The following is a 5,463-nucleotide window of genomic DNA, read 5'->3' on the forward strand; positions in this document are numbered from 1 at the left end:
CGTCCACAACCATCCAGACTCCTTCGAAATTACCATCCACGCCATACTAACCCACCATCTCAGTTTAAAATACTAGTTGAAAATTGCATCTTTAAACTCTAGCTATTTGCAAAGATTTAATTCTGTAAAGTGATATGATTTTTTAACAATAAATTGATCACAATGCTGTAAACTACAAATAAGAAGCAAAAAATTATGATGACTAGCAACCTTATTGAACTAAAATTGTTGCATGTGCACAAATTTGTAGGCTCAACATTCACTCGCCCACAAGTTACGCACCATTTCCACACTGGATCAATAACTTGCCGCACTGATGACAACTTTAACTAATGACAACTCTAACGCGTTTAACTTGTTTTCAGGCGTTTTAAAATTTTTTAAAACCCGGTTGAAAGGAATTATGATACGCTTAAGATAACCAACGCAGCTTGCTAATGCCACCAAACCAGCTGCATGCATGAAAAAGTCTCACGAAACCCAAACCAGATTAAACACAGAATAAAACTGGATCAATTATTTTCTTGAGCCTCGCTCTGAATATTTTTAAAAACCCTTTTGAAACAAAATTAATTACCAAAAGAACACAAATCAAAACAATCCGATTTTGGAAAAAAGGACACAACCAGCGGACAAAAAACAACTGATAAAAGTTTAAAAGTTTGAATACAAAAAGAGACTCTGCTCAAGGAGACGGTAAAATACACACTCTTCTGGCCTCAAGCAGCAGAAAACCGTCGCTTGATGTTCATGTGTCCACCATGGGCTAAAATCCCTTCCATCAATTTTTTACTGAGAGTAGCTCTAGATTGAGCAAATTTTTAAACTAATCAAAACTTATTAGAACGCTTTTGCGAAAAAAATTAACAACAATTATAATTAAAACTTAATTCACTAACGCGTTTCAGATATAAATATATAATGTAAGGCTATTTCTTACAGCAGAAGGAACGGGCAGAAAAGGGAGACGAAACTCGACGACATGCCGACTCTGGAATGGAATTTCCATTGGTTTTGCCGATGTCACAACCCTCACAGTATTTAAAGTATGGAGCCAATATCGCAGCAAAGGTACTCATTGAACAAGAACAATGGCCAAGTCAATATGTAACTCAAGCGCACGAATCCTAGTAACTTGGCGCTTTATGCGGAGCTTCTATTTTACTGTTTGTTGAATAGTTATAAATGCACGTAGTATCGCTCTAATCAACGAAACCGACACAACACGATATAATTCTGCAAACTAGACCCAACCCCTCAACTCAATTACGATAGGCGAGACCTACTTCTTCAACACAAGTAATTGTACTCCTTCTGTGCTGATGACGACCACTACGCCATGATGCGAGCAACTGTTTCTACTCTCTCTTCACGCCTTCACTGCCAAAAAAAAAGACACTAGTCCCAAAGAATTTCAAGAAAATTCTTCATCCATCTTTCACAAGAATAGAACTTAAAAATTATAAAACTTTCTGAACCCCGGATGGGTGGAAACAGTCCAAAAAAGTATTTATCACGTCCCAGTGTATTCATGATAACTATCTCTGTAAAATACTTAGAACTAACCAATCATGATCCAATACCAAAACTTACAATAATTTTTAAGGCTGAAACTTTTTATAGTTTCAGCCAGAAGAGAAATAATGAACTTAGCAATCAGTTGCTCTTCCCCAGAACAGTTCTTGACTTTAAATATCGCAAGTTCCACTATAAACTTGATATAATGAGACTAGGAGAAATAAGAGTAAGATTAAAATCGGTATTAGACCAAGAAATTGCACGAATCTATCCGGCAAAAATAAGTTAGCGTGACAAACACACGGTGTATTTTATCTGAAATTACCCTATGAGTGATCCACCCCTGACTTAAACTAGTCTGTTTTGAAGCTTCAAAGATCATAAATTCTGTTTAGGTGCAAGCGGCGAAATCTGGATGGGGGGAAGTGGTGGAGCTGTTGTTGAGCAGAGGGGCTGACCCAGAGGCCACCAACAACGCCCCTGTCCCCAATGGCTCATTCAGTCAAACAAATGGCGAAACATTCACTGTAAGACACCAAAACTTATCTTTGTCCTTTCTACAACATAAAACAATAAATTTTTCTGACTGTCGAATTTCAATTTTTTAAATGAGTTATAACTTAACTTCGCTTCATGTTCGATCGAAATTTCTGGGCAATTAACATTTGCATCAGTTGAAATTGAAACTGAAGATTTCGATTTCAAAACCTGCTAAAAGATCAGTGGCTACCCGGGTCGAGATCCCGCTCAAAAACCGCTCAAGGTATGAGCGGTTGGAGCGGTTTTCCAGCAAGATTTGAGCGGTTTGGGCGGTTTTTTTTGGAAAAACCGCTCAAACCGCTCAAATCTTGCTTAAAAAACCGCTCAAAAACCGCTCACTTCTTGCGGTGATTTTTGAACGGTTTTTCAAGCAAGATTTGAGCGATTTTTCAGCGGTTTTTTTAGCGGTCTTCCCGGGTCAAGGTCTCAGATTCATGTCCAGACTTTCGCGACAAAACTTTGGCATGTCCAGACTTTCCAGACCAAAATTAGGCATTTCCAGGCTTTGGCGACCAAAACATGGCATTTCCAGACTTTTGCGACCATGATGATCCGTCGCGACCATCGCGACCGAAGCGGAGGTGGTGCGACCAAAACATCGCGACTCATATTTGGTATGTCCAGACACTCGCGACCAAGAGTTGCCATTTCCAGACTTTCGCGACCGAAAAACTAAGCCGCGACTTTCGCGACCTAGGCGGACATGGCGCGGCCCTGCGGGTCAGGAAATGGCGTGACCGGCGCGACCAAACCTAGCTATTTCCAGACATTCTAGAACAAGATGGAAAGATGGAGACGGCGCGACTTTCCAGACCAACATGGAGACGGCGCGACTTTAAATTTTTTTTTTCAGGGATTTCTCGACCGAGGTGGAGACGGCGCGACTTTCGCGACCATGGTGGATACGGTGCGACTCAGGAAACGGCGCGACTCCAAAGGCAACGGCGCGACCGGCTTGGTCAGCGCGACCAAAATGTTGGAACGTTAAAAAAACTGCTCGACGGTTTTGTTAGAGAATCTTCTACGCCCGCTGTCATCTCGAGAAGGGATCCCAATTTGAGGTTAATCGCCTCTTCTGAAAAAAGATTTGAGCGGTTTTTTTTAGACGATTGCGCTCAAAATCCTGCTTCAAAATGAGCGGTTTGAGCAGTTTTTGAGCGATTTAAAAAAAAACGCTCAAAAAACCGCTCAAGATTTGAGCAGTTTGAGCGGTTTTTTTAGACAATTACGCTCAAAATCTTGCTTCAAAATGAGCGGTTTGAGCGGTTTTTGAACGGTTTATCTAAAAAAACCGCTCAAACCGCTCATTTTGAAGCAAGATTTTGAGCGTAATTGTCTAAAAAACCGCTCAAACCGCTCAAATCTTGCTTCAAATTAGGTGACAAATCTCGACTCGGGTAGCATTTTGTGCTGTTCGTTTTGATGTATGGGAATATACAACTAAAAACGTAATCAAAACGATTCAATAATGGTGTATGTTTTCCCTATATTAATGATCATTGATTTTATTGCATCTTATGCTGCAATATTTTTAACAAGCATTTTTGATCCATTTTTTTGAAAATTCTTGTGTAATATTGTTATGTAGAGTATGTATATATTGTGAGGGGCTACATATCAGATGTAATAAAATAATATATTATTAAATTGTTTGCAAATCAGATTCCATTCAATTTAAAAGTTACTACATTTACAACCAAACGAAATCTCATTGCGAGAACGCCGTGGAACTATGCTGCCCTTTTTCAGGCGCCTCTGATCCTGCTATGACTTCTGTTGTTTTTTAATATTGATAGTTTATCAACTAAAAAAAATTTAATGATTTGAATTTTTGTCAAACAGTGATAAAGATGTCAATCGTTTTATTTGCTATCATGTTAATTTTTACACATGAGAGTTTGTTCTATCACCATGAAGGGTTAAGAGTTACCTGCCTGTCAATCAGTCTCTAAATCTGTCTTGTTTACTCTGACTTCTTTATCACTGTCTGGAATTAACGTTGAGTATTACAGTTGAAATAACTATCATAAGCCGTACCATTTCACTATCCCTTGTTATGGCGCAGTCGGCAGATGGAGTAGAAAAATCCTCTGTAGCATTCTGACCTCCGAATCAAACGGAGGCACAACTGTTGTGGGAACACTAGAAACAACACATTTACTGGCCACGGGTGGCCAGGCATTGACTGGCCTCATCGGATTACTACTTGGAAGCATCATTAACGGCAGCACAAATCGGTGCACTGTGGGATGTCTGAGGAAATTCAAGAAAAGAAGGAGAAAGGACCTCGATATCCATTCAACAATTTGATACCCGCAATTTCTCGACATTTGCTCAACAGTCTTTATGAAGGAGCATAACGAAATATATGAGATGTACGGAATGGTGTCACGAAAGCAGAATAAAGGTGGAGTTTGAAATTCTTCTATGCAGAATTGATCGGAATGGCGGCAAATTGTAACTTGGGAACTTGGGAGAGAAATTTGGTTCGAGATGTATTCATCTTCATATGCAGAACAGCGACGCCCAGAGTGAGTTATCCAGGAGACACAAACTCCGGAGGAAGCAATAAAGATAGCGGTGTCCTACAAACGCGACAATAGTTATGCTAAAACGTACAAATAGAGTGTGTCAGGATCCAGGGGAAGTTGATATACGGCCAGTGGTGCGCTTAAACTTAAGGCCTGACCAGTAAGAAGCATTCGAGGACCATGGGTAAGCGGATTTCAGCGGGGACGCAGAAACTATCAAAATCGTGGGAGACCCTGAACGCGGGATCAGAAAAGCCTCATTTGTGATCGACCAAACTTCACCCCGGAACACCGACAAAGATGCCCAGCACGATGAGTCACATGCAACTTCTGCAAGAGAGTGGGACACTTCAAGAGAAAGTGCAGCGGGAAGAAAAAAGTCGCGCGGGGGACAGTCAGTCGGATTTATCCAAAGAGATAAAATGTTTCACGGGAGGACAAATCCTCGGCTGAAGTAAGCTCACAACATGCATTTTTTGTCGGTTTTGTCGAGAGAGAGCATCGCTGGTTATCGGAAAGCTCCGACGATTCAATGGCAGTCTGTAGAAACAGTGAAACACTCCTAAATATTGCCCGGCCAAAGTTAAAAACCAAAGGATCGCCAATATCAAAACTCACAATGGACAATTTAAAGAAGACCCTTGGAAGAGCTGCAATCGACCTGAAGCAGACGAACACCAAGGACGACGAATTTCTTGACTGCAGCAACAACCGGATCAACTCACTGGGAAAAGTGGATGCGGAATTGGCATCCAATGGATGAAGAATCAGAGCAGAATTCAAGGTCATCGAAGGAAGCAGACTATTTGGTCGTAGGACGCGACCACGTGGAAAAATTGGGTCCATATCTTATGCAGAAAAATCTAAAGGGAGC

The sequence above is a fragment of the Symsagittifera roscoffensis genome, unplaced genomic scaffold (assembly GCF_963678635.1).
Source record: "Symsagittifera roscoffensis unplaced genomic scaffold, txSymRosc1.1 SCAFFOLD_252, whole genome shotgun sequence".
NCBI classification, from domain to species: domain Eukaryota; kingdom Metazoa; phylum Xenacoelomorpha; order Acoela; family Convolutidae; genus Symsagittifera; species Symsagittifera roscoffensis.